This window comes from Lagenorhynchus albirostris, chromosome 10 (genome assembly GCF_949774975.1).
Source record: "Lagenorhynchus albirostris chromosome 10, mLagAlb1.1, whole genome shotgun sequence".
NCBI classification, from domain to species: domain Eukaryota; kingdom Metazoa; phylum Chordata; class Mammalia; order Artiodactyla; family Delphinidae; genus Lagenorhynchus; species Lagenorhynchus albirostris.
In genome coordinates this window covers 22,496,517-22,514,705 of record NC_083104.1, presented here as the reverse complement: position 1 = coordinate 22,514,705, position 18,189 = coordinate 22,496,517, and the positions used below count along the sequence as shown (strand labels likewise).

The window sequence follows — 18,189 nt, the reverse complement described above, 5'->3', positions numbered from 1 at the left end:
TTGTGCAGTTGAGAAAAAAAAACACAAAGTCATATGATAAATAAGTGGAGAACCTGAGCTTGAACTTAGGTGTGTCTAAAGACACAGGTGGCTCCCTTCACCACGAGCCCGGATGATTTTCGCAGTGATTTTAGACCAATTGAGTTGTCTGTAGATTATCAGACACCTCACAAATAGTAATGAATACATGCTTACAAGCTTCACAATGGTAGCAACAGCTTTTAATTGTTTGTGAGCATCTCTATTGACAAACCCCACAGAGTCGAGAAGGGAATGTCAATAGCGCTACAAGGCTAAGTTGGTTGATGGGATGAGTAGCGGATATTTCCTTCCTTGGCTAATTTTCCTGTCCTTTGTGTATCATCATCACCAGTATTTCAAGTGCGGAGATTCCTTTTGCCAGATAACTACAGAAGCTGTATATAGTAGTTGTGGTATACCACAGAGTTTGATACAAGAGCATGTAACTAGTAGGTAAAGTCAGATAATGATACAAATTATTTTTACCTGGCATTTGCCTACTACAACATTATTATGCAGAATACCATTCTGTATTTTAATCTTGCTGTGTTCTTATATAAGCCTGGTAAGTTAGGTTATGCAAGCATTGTTACGATTATTATTACAGTAGAGTTGCATCTTATTTGGCAGTTGGGTTCTAAAGTACAGAGGCAGAATCTTGTGTGTAGTCAAAGTTACCCATGAGGGGCTTCCCTGGTGGCGCAGTGGTTGAGAGTCCGCCTGCCGATGTAGGGGACGCGGGTTCGTGCCCCGGTCCGGGAAGATCCCACATGCCGCGGAGCAGCTGGGCCCGTGAGCCATGGCCGCTGAGCCTGCGTGTCCGGAGCCTGTGCTCCGCAACGGGAGAGGCCACAACAATGAGAGACCCGCGTATAAAAAAAAAAAAAAAAAAAAAAAAAAAAGTTACCCATGAGAATTCTATCTTTCAGAAAGTCCAATACAGCTAGTTTTCCCACAAATATTATAATTCATTGGTGTCTGTTCCACTTACAGCTGGTAAAGTGGATGGCTTCTCTTTGGGGTCATGCAATACAGCAAGTTGCTCACTATTTCTTCCTTCCTTTTTCCTTTCCTCCCCTTCTCCCTTCCTTCATTCCTTCTATAGATTTTATGGCCTCCTACATGACAGATATTATTCTAGATACTGGAACTACAGTGATGAACCAGAGAGATAAATTCTTGACCTCCTGAGGCTTACAGTCTAGCATACATCCTGAGAGGCACACAGGATGCAGGAACAATGGTCCAGGCCCCCAGAATACACAGCCATTGCCATTAATGGTTAGCAAGACTCTTGCACTAATTAAATTGTTTCTCTCTCTTTGCTGGGCTCTTACATTTGAATTTGCATAAGATAAACTCCAGTCAGACACAATTCTGTATTCCCATAATATATGTGAAGAAATCGTCTTCGAAAGGTGATTTCTTAAAAGCCTGATTGTAGTAGAATAGGTTTTGAACCTAGGTTTTCAAAGTTAAAGTCCTAAGTTTTGCCCCCATGAGCATCTTTCCCTCTCCTTTATATCATCAGTCTCTTGGGCCTAAAGTCTGTGCGTCGCCTTGTCCATCCTAACCTCTTGTGTCCCTGCTCTTGCCTTTTGTTTACTGACTTTTCCCTGCGTAGATATGAATTTCTAAGTTTTTATTCAGTCTTAGCCTCACCTAGAAAAGAAAGAAAGGAAAAGGTTCTTAATGACTTCATTGCTCAGTCTTTTGCTTTTGAGAGCCTTGACTCTTGGTCAAGATTAGTCTAGGCATGGCTATTCAATAGGAAGGGCCTGACTTCACTGACTGACATCTTGCCCTTCCAGCTTCCCCGGAGATTCCATTATATTCCTACAAACCAGGTAGGGGACTATCATTGTTACTGAGGATAAAAATATTTAGGTGAACGTCCCTTTGCAGAATCATTTATCTTCCATTCTAATTTATGCAGTACACAGGGCTCTGATCCAAAAAAACCTGATTTATTAGGGTTTCTATTTAGGACTGTGTTTAAAGACACTATGCCCTACATTGTGGGATTGTTAAAGTAAGAAACACCCATATAATTAAATTTGGAGTAGACAAAAATGGTGTGAAGGAGGAGAGAGAATTGTCTAAAGTACATTAATTTCTTACCGTTAAGACTTTGGAACCTTTTGACTGTGTCATGCCAGGTTGTCCTCTCCTGTTACTGGGTGAGTGTAGAAAATTTAAGCGATGTCTCTTCATTTATCTGAATGTGCTGTATTATAGAGCTGCTTTAAATGTTTTGGAGTAGTTGCCACTGCAATTTTATGAAATAATGACTTGGTTTAATGTCATGCTGGTACAGTCAAGTTTTTACATTTACCTGATGTAAGGTATGAAAGGAAACAAATGATTACTTACAAACCTTTCATGAGTTAGTTTTTAAAAATAAGAGAGAGAAAATGATGAAGTCTCCTGTGAATAGAACAGTATCATTGGGTAGAAAGAGTACTGAACTGCTATGCCCTTAATTCACTGTGGAACCTTAAACATATTGCCACATTTCTGGGCCTTGGTTTCTGTCAAAGTAAGTAATGTTAGCTGCAGTGGCAGACAGCCTCAACAGTTCAGTGATTTAATACAAAAAAGTTTCTTTCTCACTCACCTCAGTCTAAGGAGTGTGTGTGGGGAGGTGGCTTTTGACTTTTCCATGTTGTGGCTCCACCGTCTTTAGCACATGGTCTCAAATTACTATTATTTTGAAGTTTTAATGGTTAACACCATTGCTCTCATAAAATTATTCTTTGCTTGTAGGATTTTTTTCCTCTTTTCTTTTTCCTACCACACTGAATGAGTACAACATTAACTTGGATAATAATGGAAGAAACATATCTCTTTGATACTAAATTGTTAGCTTCCAAGAAAATGCTTAGGCTGTAACATGTAACATTTTAAGCTTCTTAATTATTTTAAATAACAAATATAGTAACATTTTAGTTTGATGATTCCAGAAGTGTTCTTCACAAAACCTCAGCCATAAAAACAAAGATGTCTAGTTGATTCAGAAGAAAAAGTTATTTTTTTCCAAAAGGCATTTCCCCAAATTTCTTTATGGAATTACAATGTTTTTTTTAAATTCTTCTCTCTTTTCTTTCTCCTCCAAGAAAAGCAAACTGAAATTCCAAGTATTACCAAGTATTTTTTTTCCTTTAAGTAGAATATCTGCCAACATCTTGAGGAACACATTTTGAATAATGCCAGTGGAGGAAGTAGGAAGAATTAGAGGACTTTAATAAAATATTGCAAAGAAATTTAAAAAATGGTATTTGGGGTGGAATAATCTGACAAGTGTGTGGGACAGACTGGTGAAGGATGGGACCAGAGAGGCATGCAAATATATTTGAAGTCTTTAATTAAAAAACCCCACAAAAACCCAAATACAAATAAGCAAGTTAAAAAAAGTAAATGAAAACCAGGGACTGTTGCATCTGCTATTTCAAAAGAAAAATAAAAAAAGAAAAGAAAAAAAATAAAAGGAGTGAACAATAGTGCGGAGTGGTGAAAAGGGGGAAAACAGTATATAGACTACAGGAGGCAGGAGAGCAGGGTGATTAAAGGGAATAGTGTTGAGTCAAACATGTTGGGATTTATTTCTTGGCTCTCCCCTACTACCTATGGGACTCAGGGAAAGTGGCTTCACCTCTCTGACCCTAAACTTACTCACCTGAATACAGAGGCATAATTACAATACCTACTGCATATTGTTGTTGAGAGGATTAAAAAGCACATTGCAAGTGCTCATAGAAGACCTTGTGTTACCACTTTTCTTTCTTTTTTTTTCTTGAAGTATAGTTGGTTTACAATGTTGTGTTAGTTTCAGGTATACAGCACAGTGATTCAGTTTATATATATGTATTCTTAATATACATAATATATATGTATATTCTTTTTCAGATTCATTTCCCTTATAGGTTATTATAAAATATTGAATATAATTCCCTATTATCACTTTCCTTATTGAATTTGGATTACTTTAGAGAAATTTGGAATGAAAAATGAATTTTTATTATAAATAGGAGATTTAATTATTAAAAACATTTTTTTGGAAAAATTATGAAGCCCCATTCTTCAAGCTATTATAAGTAGTGAATACATCATGATTAATAAAAGGTTACTGTGGTTGAAGGGAGAAGTCTATCTACTCACTTTCATTCCTATCCACCCTGAGGTGTTATTCAAAGAAGCAGTGTAGAATACCAGGAAATCTACAGTTTATTCTTTGAAAACCATTGGATAAAAGTAAACCACCAGTGACGCTTTTTAAGATGAACCGTGAGAAGCTCGTGGTACAAGTAGAAGATCCGTTTCCCCACAGGCTATGTCTAAGTAGAGACAAATAAACATATCCTAACCAATGTAAAGCATATGGAACCCCCCAAAATCTGAATTCCAGGGCTAGAGAGGAGAAAAAGCGAATGAACACTCTGCCTGATTACTGGTTTTAGAATTTACTTGCTTTAGGGCTTCCCTGGTGGCACAGTGGTTGAGAGTCCGCCTGTCGATGCAGGGGACACAGGTTCGTGCCCCGGTCGGGGAAGATCCCACATGCCGCAAAGCGGCTGGGCCCGTGAGCCATGGCCGCTGAGCCTGTGCGTCCGGAGCCTGTGCTCCACAACGGGAGAGACCACAACAGTGAGAGGCCCGTGTACCAGAAAAAAAAAAGAATTTACTTGTTTTCATTATTCCTAACAAAAATTTAGTTTTCATAGTAGTTATTATAACTTTGCAGGGAAGGTGTTGGGTCTTATTCACTATGAGATCCCCAGTGCCTCACTCAATACATGCCACTTAATAATGCTCAGTAAATAGCAGAGAAATAAATGAATGATGAAGCAAGTGGATAAAGGAATGAATCTTTGCATGAAAGAGGCCAGTACACATGGAAGTACATAAATGGATATGAAAAAGAAACACTTAAGAAGAATAAATCCAACTTGGCTACACCTAGATGCACTAAATGAAGGAACGGAACTTCCTGATTTGTAAGAAACAAAACAGCTGAACTATGGGATTTTCTTCTGGCTTATAATTTTACATTTTGTGAGTTCCAGCATTCTCTAACTCTTTAAGCTTCATTCCAGACTGCATTAATAGTAGTGCATTTGATAGAAATTTGGAATTCAGGAGGGAAAGCCCATGTGGAAGAGACGATAAAAGAATATACTTTGAGGCCTATGTATTGAAGATTGGACATTGAAGCAGAACTACCTCATAGACAGCTGAAGATATGGGACAAACTAGGATGTATAAAGATTAAATGTTGTAGTTCTCAAGTTCCTTTCCTCCAGGACAATGTAGTTTTTGGTAAGGAGCAATCTGCTAGCTGAGCACTTTTGGTATGCCCTGAGCATCAGTCATTATATAATACAGAAGACATGGAGAGCACTGGTTAATTGGGTGAATTGATTACATGGAGGTCAGTGAATAGAGAGTCTAAAGTAATGATAATGATAATAGCTTACATTTACTAAGCATTTACAGTGTTTCAGGTACGTTAGTATTTTCATGTATTTATATAGTCCTTCCAGCGCTTCTGTGATTAGATCAGGAATCTGTGAACTTTTTCTGTTAAGTATCATATGGTAAATATTTTAGACTTTGTTGACGATACAATCCCTGTTACAGCTACTCAACTCTGCCCTTGTAGAGGAAAACAGTCATAGATGACGTGTAAATGAATGAGTGGATTTGTTCCAATAAAACTTTATTTGCCAACCCTGGATGTAGGTCAACACCCCCATTACCGTCTTTTAATCTACAGAGTCAACTCTGTCTGTCTATACCAGAGCCCATTCTCTTAATCACACCATTACATTGCTCAAAGTAGGCTTCAGAAAGAACCTCAACAAAGGAATGATGGCTGGATTGGAAAGAAAAAACTGGTATTTAGACACAGGGAGACCAGATGGCAAAAGTACAAATATGGTCCACCAACACTAAAATGAGGGAGGTGAAGCTAGCAATGGCTGGGAGAGAATGGGTATCGTAGGGATAGAATCCCTATGAATTTCCAGCTGACTGGATACATGACGGTGCACTAGGACTGGGAATGCAAATGCAAGGGTTGCAAAAGTATTATATGAAAACAGGTCCTGACATTGTGCTTGTAAGCTGTGGCTATTAAGAAAGAGAAAGCATCACTTCCCCAAGATGAACCAACCTTACCTTTATGAATCAAAACACTGCCTTACCCCAAGCATGAAGAAAATACATGGGATATGACCATCAGTGCAAATCTCCTGAATAAACTCCCTGTCCTACCAGAGCCTCAACACTGCCCAGGGCAGGGCCACTTCCCTTCTGGAACTGGCCCTGACCTAAATCACAGATGTACTTGGATAACTGCTTGGCACAATTGCCCGGAGGAACTCCCTGTAAATCCATGACAAACTATGTCACTCACATAAACGCTCTTGCAGCTAGAGATGGTTGACAGGGCCTAAAAAATACCTTTTGCATGTTTTCAGATTAGTGCTTATACTTTTGCTGTCAACGTTGCCCACCTCTGAGAGGTGTCACAGAGTCTGTTCATGGCTGAATGCCCAAGATTTTTCTGTTCCTTTCATTGGAAACAAATCCTTTTTTCCAGTTTCCTGCCTTTTGTAGCTACATGAGAGCCTTAGCTAGGGTCTACATTGATTCAGAGCTATTTATTCCCACGATTGTCTCCTTAACTTGATTGTAGGCAAGTTGAGGGCTAATGGCAGGGCAGTATCTCCTTTGTTCTTCTAGTCTTTGTGTTAGCACATAGGGGGTCTGCTGGTTGAATCCAACATCAGATAATAAAGGCCCCGGACATCTCACGTGGATACAGCAGGGAGACTAGGGACTATAAGAGCTCGTGAACAAATTTTTAGAACCACAGCAGTAGAAATAAAAATGATGTTTAAGTTTTCACAATATCTTTACATGCCAGAGGAATATGAAGCTAGGCATACTTCCTTCTGTTGATAAAAGAAATACTTGGTAGCAGACATTTTAAAATTTTTTAGTATAAGTATCTAAAAAGATTTCAGCTGCTCAGAAAATATAGAAAATAAGGATGCCACGGAGGTAGAACAGACATGATTACTCTCGCTATAGAAGCTGAAAATGCCAGGCACTCAAGTTTCCAGTCTGCCTTACAGCTCAGGCATGGGCTAATGACAGACTTGGTAAATCAGGCTGCTCACTCCAGGCTTTGGGTAGTTTCTTAGTTTTGGATCTCCCTTGAAACCTGGAAACATGGTTTTTGGTTAGTTTGTTTATTTGGGGAGTAATCCCTAGAAGCTCAAGGGAAGGAATAGGAAAGAGAGAGGGGATCGAGGAAAGCCCATTAAAAGAAGTGTTAATGAGCAGATTACAGCTATAAACAGCTGAGTCTCAATCTTTCTGACCACTCTTGGAAGAATCTTCTAGAAAGCAGGTTAGAGGAGCCTCAGTGAGAAGCTGGGCTATTTATCCACCAACTTCTATACATCATTGGTTGAGGCTTTTCCCTATGCATGGGCTAAGTGAGCTCCTGGGCTCCAAAGAAAGTCCCAGGAGGCAAAGTAAAAAGACATGAGAGAGATGGGAGATGACCAACGAGCCACAAATTGTCTGCTCTAGTGTCAGATCAACTCAGAGCTGGGTGGAGGGGATATGGGGCAGGGTGGGGCATCAACAGCAGCTGCTCCTTGTTGGGACCTAGATGCCAAAAGAACAAAACAGTAGGGGAGTCTTCTGTGGTGATGAAGCCCTGGCTGAAGCGCTCAGACTCTTGGATCAGTGTTGGTACCCAGGGTAGAGTGCTAAAGTAGTCAGTGATCTACTCTGAGTTCATTTCATTCGATCCTCAAGACAGCTCCTTCACATCAGGTGAGGAGGAAACAAAGCCTTAGGGAGGAAACCACAACTTGTCCACAATCATACAATTGCTATTGCAAGAAAAGATGTTCCCATTCAAAACGTGCATCATCAATAGTCAACAAATGGTGGCTTCTCTTAAAATTTAGAGGAAATTAAGAATGTTAAAATAATACTGGTAATGATCATCTCAGCTCTTTGTAGAGCACATGTCAGTGTGCTTTCTTAAACATCTTGTTGACTTTGCTTCATTCATGGGGAGGTAGTCCTAGTCTCTTTTTACAGATGGGGAAACTGAGGATCCTATAGCAATAATTTGCCCAGGAAGCTATGGAATCAATTTCAGTCCAAGTGCAATTTGTCTGAGTCTCTACCCAGCATACTTCTGTGCTATGCAAACAGTGCGGTTCATTTCCCTTGTAGGTGTATGCCTCTCCGTATTCAATTCCCGTGAAACCTTTCATGAGGTCAAAGTATCTGTTTGCAGAAGTTTTGAAAAACCCCACTGTTGCAAAGGTAAACACAAAACCTTAATACATATTTCAGTCTCCCTAGTTGCAGAATGGAGTTAGCAAACAGTTGATATAACCACCTGCCATTCTCTGGAGAGAAGAAAGATTTAGATGGGATGTGAAATCTGGGGAAATGGTTCCATAGAGAATTAAGACCCTTGTAAAGGAAGTCTCTGGTTGTTACAACTGGATATGTATGAGTATTTCCTCAGGATTTAAAAGACAACAAAATTAGATTTTACAAAATATTTTCCTAGCGACGGTTTGCTGATCTAGACATTTGGATTTTGTGTGCTTTCTCTCATTTTGGAAAGACTAAGGGTGGAAGTGAATGGCATTCCATATGAAATGTTAGAAATTTTGGCTGTACACAGTTGTCCCCATAACCTACCAAAATGTGCAGCTCTGCCACAGCAGGTGATGTAAGGCTGAAGGATGGAATGGGCCACTTTAGAGTCAGTTCTTTTTGTCACCAGCCCGCAAATGCACTGAGGTGTGTGCAGTTTTCAACGCACTGAAACCCTTGCGTTAATTAAGTCATGACCTTTGTATATTTGACCATTTGGGTTTTTTTCTGATGCTCCCATGATAAAAATGAATGTGAGAAATAATTAAATTCCAGGCCTGGATTATTGGACTGTCAGAATCTGATAACAAGAGAACTCCTCTTGGGTTTCTTCCTGTTACAAATATATCAAACCAAAAGGGGTGAGAACAGAATAGTAAAAGAAAACTGTTATTAGAAACTGGTATCAAATAATGTATGCATAATTGCTCATTTGAAATCAATACATTATACAAAGCACCAGAAGGTGATGCTGTGGGCTGGAGAAGGCTGTATCAAGATGAATTTTTACACAGCACATACATGCTGAGCAGTACGGGACCATTCTTCGAGTTAGTGTTTTCAGTTATCTGTTACTGCTTAATGGAATACACCAAACTCAGTGGCTTAAACAAAAACCATTTCATTTATTTGCTCCCACATCACAGCTGGGCTGCTCCACTGGGGCTGGAGACTCTGCTTGCGAGATGGCCTCAGTCACACCACTGGCAAGTCGGTACTGGGTGTTGGCCGGGAGCTTGAATGGGGATCCTGGCTGGGGCCTCAGTTTTCTTCGACATGCATCTATCCATGTGATTAGGTTGGACTTCTCCCAGCAAGGCAGTTTTAGGATAGTCAGATCTGACCTGATAGCAGGCTACCCCCAGAGTGCAGAAGCCGAAGCCACAGGCTTTCTTAAGACAAGCACAAAGCAAACACATCATCATTTCTGCTACATTCTGTTGGTCACAAAGTGGGTCCAGGTTCCAGGGGAGAGGACTACAAATGCGCGTGAATACCTGCAGTATTGTTCATTAAGGGCCATTAAAGTCTACTATTGATACATTAGCTCTGTGTATTATAATTTAGGATCAATTTATGTACTTTCCTTTGGGAATTCGATTTGTGTGCAAGGATGTGAAATCGATGCCCTGCCATAATGACCCAGGTTGGAGTGTGCAGCTATCCTTGTAGGCTAGGGAAGGATGTGAGTTGGGGAGAGGTGTGGAATTGGACATTTATGAGATATTGAACTAGCACTGTCTGACAAGCTTTTTAAAAATCCACAGTATTACCTGTTCACAGGCATAAAATGCCAGGAACAATATGAAACCTATCAACTATAATACTAGAAATAAATATTTAGCATAAATTATTTGGATAATTCCCCCATTATGCTTTCAAGCAATGGAGATTTTAAGTGATTTGATTTAAATACATAGTAGTAAATACTCCATTTCTCTGGAAGAATTGTGGAAACTTGGGTAAAAATTTCAGCATACCATTATATAGCAGGTACACAGCATCCTTTCTTCTCGTTGGGGAACAACTGTGACCTAGGAGTGGAGGAAAATCTATTAAAATTCAGACTTAAGTATTACTGAATATACCCCCATCAAACATAGTTATCCTCACCAGCATCATTAACATTTGATAATTTGTTACTTAACTTTCTGGAAATGTATCAAAGTTAGGGTCTCTACCCTTGCTAATGGGACTTTTAAAAACACGTCTTGGAAGTTTATAACCTAAAGCAATGTACCCATTGATCAAAGTTTCTGCACCTACAAGTTTCATGATCATTTTCATAATGAAGATTTCTGCCTGATGTTAATTTCCCTAAGGACTGCCCAGTTTCTTAGAAGGGATATTTCCTAATTTATATACCTTGTTAGTGAGGGCTCTGTAACATCAAGGAAGATAGCTAAGCACTTGTAGCCTGAGTCATGAGAAAATGGGGATAGCCAGCAATTATTGAACATGCTCTCTCTCTGCCACACACTGTGTTAAATTATTATTATCACCATCTCCATATCACTTTTCTTTTCAAAAGAAAAACTGAAATACAGAAGAACTAATTATGTAAATTAGCAGAGCCAGGATTCACATCTTCACAGCTTTCCTTCTAGATCTAAATGGTGAACTATTGGGGGACCCTCTGCAAAGGCACACCTTTCTAGAGCGGTGGTTCTCAAGTGTGGTCCAAGTGTGGAAGGGCAGAATCTTGATCCTACTTCAGATCTACTGAATCAGAAGCTCTGGAGGCAGGGGCCCAGCGATATGAGTTTTCTGCCTCCTGGTGATTCCAGCACATGTTCAAGCTTGAGAATCACTTATTTTGATATTCACTTCAAGAAAAATGCTATAAGTCACAGGTTTTACTGTTTAATGCTATCACTCCAAGGGCTTCTCAAGGAATCTACTACTCAACAAAGATCAGCGTACTTCAGAGAAGTGATCCACATCCAGCGAACATTCCAGATACGGCTTGACTAAAAGATCTTGTCTTTCACATTTGGCTTAGAATCTGAATTTGCTCTATTTCCCGACTCTCCACTTGAGTCTTCAGTCTCCTCGTATTAAAATATAGATAATGATGTTTGCTTTCTTCCCTCACAGAAATAGTCTAAGAATTAATGAGCTATATTAAACTCTTTCAGTTCCTGGAAGAAAGGCAGTATGTAAACACTATATTAATATTTTAAACAAGTTAACTTTTTCTATGTGAATAACAGTCTTTTTTCTTTTGGTGATCAAACATGTTGTTTTCTCCCCAAAGAATTTTTTGATTTTTAAAAAATTTCTTCTTTAAAGGCACCAGACAGATATCTTTCTCAACACCAGGGGAAGAGTATCAAGATGAAAAAGCACTTTTTCTGAGAAAAGCTGAAGTTTTAAAGTTCCTGATTTCACTGGTGATAAGAGGCAATGTGGTGATACACCAGGAACCCTAGGTTAGAGATCCAGTAATGCCAAGTTTAAGTTCTTTCACTTTTTAGTTTTATAAACTAAGGTGGCCTCTTCCTCTTTCTTGGCTTCAGTTTACCAAACTGTAAAAGGTGACAACATAGCACAGAATTATAGAGTACAGGCCCTGGCTTCGAAGAACTAGGTGTGAATCCTGACTTGGCCATTCACCAGCTGTGTGACCTTAGGTTAGTTATTTACCCTCTCTGATCGTTCATCTCCTCATATGTATAATGAGAATAGTGATAGAATTAAGTGAGGCAATACACTTAAAATGCTCAGCTCAGTGCCTGGCACTCAACAAGAAGTGCTGGCTATTGTGATCAGTAATAAAAATTCACGTGTAGACTAGATAATCCCAAAGAGGCCTCGCTGCTTTGGAATTTTAGGATGCCTTTTGAAGTTTCTCTCAGACTCTCCAGTTGCTTTCTTTCCTAGGAGTCAACATTCATCATGTATTAACAGAGCACTTACTATGGGCCAGGACCATTCAAAGGACTAGGGCTACACTGAGCACAGATAAAAATCCTTGTCCTTCAGGGGCTTACATGCAAGCGGGAGCTGGCCTTTCCTGAACTCTTCTGGGGGCGTAGGAAGTACTCAATACTCCAGTCTTAGTTCCCTTGAATGGAATTCCTTTTTTGGACTGAAAAATCTTCAACACAAACAGGAAAATATTTTTCTTAGCCTTCAAGGAGATAAAGATTTCCCTTTGATGAGTGTTTTGCTTATTTATTTATTTTTATGAAGGAACAGCTTACCTCTCAGTGATGTGTAAAGAATTGTGGGAAGGAGGTGGGTGTCCCTACTTCATCTTGCCTGGATTGAGAGAAAATTTGATAAATTAGGGTGGGTTGGGAGGGAGGGAATAGCAGCTTGATTAACAGGGAGCAAAAGACATTTTGAAATCCATCTGTGTAGCTGCCAATCCCTGTTTGCAGGTTTAGAAGAAAGGGATTTTGAAATGTAGCTACCTGTCTGTGTAGGGGAGTATTCATCTATCTAGTGGTTTTGGGAAATCTGAAATGATGCTCTTCCAATCTGTTGGGAGGAGGATGTGTTTAAGCCTCTCTGGTTTCAGACAGAAAATCTTCCTCCTGATGCTCTGTCTCCATGGCACAGGAACAACAGTGCCAGATCTCAGCTGATGTAAACATTTTAAGCAGGAAGGAGTGCACTTCTTTTATTTCTTATGACATAAATTAAACATCACAGCAGACATCAGGCTGGAAAAAGTTACAGGAACCTAAGGTACTTCCAGCACTTGATTAATGCAGTCTGGCCAATGGGTTCTGAGGGGCAGTGAGATCACCAGCAGGTGTGGAGCCCTGGGAGATTCCTAGCCAGCCCCAAAGACAGACTGGGGCTTGGGAGGGCAATTGTTCTGGCTTCGGATGTTGTATCATACGCAGTCTGTTTAGGTATGGAGACAGGAATTGGAAATACAGGCAGGTGAGTTGGCTGATGGCCTTATCAGCCAACTCACAGAAGCACAGAGTCATGGTCAGGACAAGCTAGGAAGGGTCAAGACCAGAGACTAGGCTGGGCTGGTGAGGGAAGAAGCCAAAACAGTGCCCAGGTTAGAGCAGAGGCTGTGTCAGTGTATTTGTCCATATGGAAGGGTGTGGAGTCATGAGGAGGCCTGCTGGCCAAATAAGGTCAAGTCCAGATTGCTGAGCCAGACTGCATACCAGTTTCGAGTCCAGAGAGACAGGTTATAGTGGATGTGTTAGTTTCCTAGCGCAGCCGTAACAGATCACCACAGACTTGATGGCTTACAATAGATACTTAATCTTTCACAGTTCTGGAGGCTAGAAGTCTAAGATCAAGGTGTTAAAGGGGTTGGTTCCTTCTGGAGGCTCTGAGAAACAATCCATTCCATTCCTCCCTCCTAGCTTCTGGTGGCCGTGTGGCAATCCTTTGGGTTCCTTGGCTTGTGGATGCATTGCTCCAGTCTCTGCCACCCTCTTCTCATTATCTTCTCCTCTTCTGATAAGGACATCTGTCATTGTTTAGGGTCTACCCTAAGCTCAGGCTGATCTCATCCTGAGATTCTTAACTGTTATACATCTACAAACATCCTTTTACCAAATAAGGTCACCTTTTCATGTCTGGGGTTTAGGACTTGGTCATATTTGTTTTGGTTTATTTTATTTTATTTTATTTTTTGCCCATGCATTGCAGTACATGAGATCTTAACTCCCCAACCAGGGATCAGACCTGCGACCCCTGCAGCGGAAGTGCAGAGTCTTAACCACTGGACCGCCAGGGAAGTCCCCCATATTTGTTTTCGGAGCCACTATTCAACCTACTATAGTAGACACAGAGTCAGAAAACTTGGGTTTTTAACCCCAATTAATAGTATGATAATAGCCACACTTTAAGTTTTTACCATTTGTCAGGTGTTCATTCATGATCAATAAATATTTAGTGAGCATTCACTATATGCCAGGTACTATTCTCGATTCTGTGACTTTAGGAATAAACAAAGCTGGCAGAGATCTCTGTCCTCATGAAGGCTACACTCTAGCGGGGGCGGGTGGAGATTGACAAACAAAGAATAGATTGATGTATATAGTATGTCTGATGGGGATGAGCACCATAGAGAGAGTGAATTATGGGAGGTGGGTAGGAAATGCTGGCGTGCAAGAATGGGGCAATTTTAAATAGGATGGTCCAGAAAAGCCTCAGTTAAGGGTACTATTTGAGCAAAGGCTTTAAGGAGGGGCAGGCATGAGCCTGGTAGATGACTGGAGAAAAAGTCTTGCAGGTGGAGGGAACAGCAAGTGTAAAGGCTCCAAGGCTGGAGGATGGAAGATGAGTAAATGGGCCAGCCAGGCAGAAGAGGAGTGAACAAGAGGGGAGAATTGAAGTAGGTGAGATGGCAGAGATAACAGAGGCCGGGTCATACACATACACCCGGCTATTCACTGTAAGGACTTCGGCACTGGCTCCGAGTGGAATGAGGAGCCATTGGGCATTTTGAGAAAAGGCGTGACATGATGCGGTTGCATGATTGCAGGATCACTTCTGCAGTGTACAGACTTATGTGGAGGTGGGGGCAGAGCAGGGAGGCCATTGGGACTATTGCCCCAATGCCAGAGAGGGATGACTGGAACTTGGAGCAGAGGAGACTGAGAGAAGCGATGGGGTGCTGCATGTGTTCTGAGGCTGGAACTACTAGAATGTGCTGATGGTTGAATGTAAGGAGTCAAGGATACTTTCTCTGAAGGATGCTTGGATCTCTCACATAGTTGCAGTGACACAGTGCTGTGGCCGGAGTCACCTCAAAGACTTCCTCACTCATATGCCAGGTGGGTGACGCTGGCTCTTGGTTAAGACTTCAGCTGGAATTGTCAGCTAGAACATCAACACATGACCTCCTCATGTGACCTGGGTTTCCTCATAGCATGGTGGCTGGGTTCCAAATGCAAGCATCCTTAAGAGAAAGAATTAGGTAGAATCTGTATTGTCTTTCATTGTTTGACTCTGGGAAGTCACATAGAATCACTTCTATCATACTTTTGATCAAGGCAGTCACAGAATTCTACCAGGTTCAAGAGAAGACATATAGACACCACCTCTTGCTGGGGGAGTAGCAAAGTCACATACAAGTCACATATTAAAAAAAAAACGTGAGATGAGAAATGTTATTATAGCCATCTTTGGAAAATATGATCCACAGCCAGGTGGAAGATATTATTACAAGGGAAGTTCATCAAGGCAAGAAGGCTTGATAAAATCAGACAGATTGGGTTCTGGGTTTAAGCTAGGCACGAGTAAACAGAGGGAGAAATTTAGAGCAAGCAACTAGAAACAGCTTCCCAGGGTTGCAGCAGAGCAAGCAGACAGCATCATATAGCCAGATGATGATGGATGTGTAGGCCCAGAACATTGTTGCAGTTTTTCCTATCATTTTTATGATTTGTTTCTGAACTTATAAAAGGAGCCCAGAAATAATGTTTTTCTATAACATTATTTCTATAATAATGTTATAGAAAAAAAGAAAAAAAAAGCTATAGGGAAATGTAACAGGAAAACAATTACCCATCATCCCACCATAGGTCCAGAGTCCATATAAATAAATATGCTGGTGTTGAGTCCTGGTGTCTGTCTGGGTGAGCCCCAGTGCAGAGCATAAAAACCTTGGGCTTGGAGATCCCACACACCAGGGTTTGAATTTTCTTTTAGCTGGATGATCTTGGGCAAGTTACTTCACTTCTCTGTACTTCAACATCCCAATCTGGAAAATGCTGACAATTATGAAATAATTGTATAATGTGTCCCAGGGGCTGGAAAATAGTAGGTTCTCAATGCACATTAGCTTGTAAAATCATTATTAAATAAATACATCATTCTTTATATAAAAATGGTCTCATTTACAAAAACAGCACTCATGCTGTTTTTATCTGCTTTTTTCACACAATTTTATCTTGAACATATTTCCATATGACTCTGGAAAGAGGCACCTATATCACTGTCTTTATGAGATACACACCACCCCATTATATACATGAACTAGAGCTTGTTTAACAGATTATAATTGTTGGATACTTAGCTTTCTTAAAAATTAATTTTTACCTATTATACATAACACTACAGTAATCAACCTGAACACTTGCCTAATTATTTTCTTACTGTCTGGCACATTTGTTCAATAAGCAGATGAATAGTTACAAATTTCTAGAAGTAGATTTGCTGGCCCCAAACTGCGCCATTCAAGTTTATTTTTTAATTTACTTTATACAATGAAAAATTTCAAACCAAAGAAAATTAGGAAGGATTGTATAATGCACACAGATATATGGCTAGCATCTGTATTTAGCCTGTTAACATTTGCCTTGTTTGGTTGATCTGTTTTTCTTGAGTATTTAAAAATAAAACACATCCATCATGAAATTTTACTCTAATACTATTGTGTGTCTCATAAAAATAAGGATATTTTCTTTCAAGACTGTTATACCATTATCATATATAATGAAATTAAGTGTAATACCCTAATATCATCTAACACATTTATTTTTAAATTTCTGAATTGTCCAAATTGCCTTTTATATCTTTTTACAGTATTTTTTTCAAATTAAAACCCAATCAAGAACCCTAATTACCTTTGGTTGTTATTGTCTCTTAGGTGTTTTTAAATCCAAAACAGCCCCTACCACCTTTGTTTCCCACCTTTAACGCTGATTTGTTGAAGAGCCAGAGCTGGTTGACCTTTTCGCCTGCTGACCATTTAAAAAAAACCCATTTTAAAGAAAGTTCTCAGAAGTGAAATTGTTGGGCCAAAAGGCCATCCTGGTTGTAGGCAGCCCTCCTGGTGTGAATACAGGCTGCTCCAAAGTGAGGCTCTACTTGGCAGACAGGTGCCTGAATTGTAAAGGTTGACTTCGTCAGGCTGCCGGGGAGGTCTTGCCCTTCCAGCAGGGATTCAGGGGTTTGCTGTTCGCTAAAGTTTCCTCAGAATAAGGGGGACCACTGTAAATTAGTGCCAGAAATAACACTCTGGTTTAATGGACAAGGTGGCCTGAAGTCCGACATGAGAAAACAAGATGTTTTGAGAGATTTCATTTGATTCCAACTTCAGAGGCAGGTGAGTCTCTCCTGGGTACGTTTCTGTCCCTGCTGGTGGGGTGGCTGGAAGCAGACCTAAACAGTCCCAAATGTGCATCAAAATCCTGGTTCTGCTTGTTACTAGGGTAACTTGTTACCTTGGAAAAACCACTTAAAATTCCATTCTATTTTGTACTCTGATATGTGCAAGGGACTGAGCCCTTTCTGTTGGACCTGTCTGCCTTACACACTTCTGGGTGGCAAAGATATGGCCTCCTTATCCTCCAAGATAGAGCTTCTCAAACATTTACATACATAAGAATCACCTGGAGGGCAGAGAGGACTCATAATAACCAGCTGAAATTTTGATGAAGTAGATAAGCCCAGGAATCTACTTTCCTTAACAGGAACCCTAAGAGCTTTTGACTCAGGTTGTCCAGGACCATGCTTGAAAAAATCTTATCTGGGAACCTCAGTTTGCTTGTCTGAAATAGGTAACACTTTATAGCCGTTACTATGTGCCAGACACCCTTCCTACTACTTTATACACATTGACCAACTCATTCCTGCCAGCCACCTATGAGCTAGGTATTTGTACCCATGTTTTATAGATGAGGAAATTGAGCTCAGAGAAGTTAATTCCGAAGATTCACACTGCTAGTAGGTAGTAGAGCCAAGGTATAATACATGGTGGTGTAAAACTTAAATTAAAAAAGTACCTCTTACTGAATTGTAAATTCAGAAGTTCTTAGAGTAAGAGAGGTTGTTCCTACTCTTTGGTGATTTGCAAGGAATATTTCCCATTATGGTCAAAAAGATATGTGTGAAATACCTTTTTATTGAAACTGAGGTCGACTAACAGAAGGTAGATGAATGCTTGGCATATAGAGAGCACTCAATGTGTGCTTATTGAATGAATGACTAAATATATTCTAATACGTATATTCCAGTACTCTGCAAAGGTTAGTCCTTGAC

At 40.2% G+C, this 18,189-nt stretch overlaps 1 protein-coding gene across 1 annotated transcript in view; it reads left to right on the top strand.

Annotated features, from left to right (window-relative positions):
- Nucleotides 1–18,189, top strand: part of TAFA1 (TAFA chemokine like family member 1) — a 699,324-nt gene that overhangs the window by 89,535 nt on the left and 591,600 nt on the right. The gene's annotated exons all lie outside the window — the stretch shown is intronic.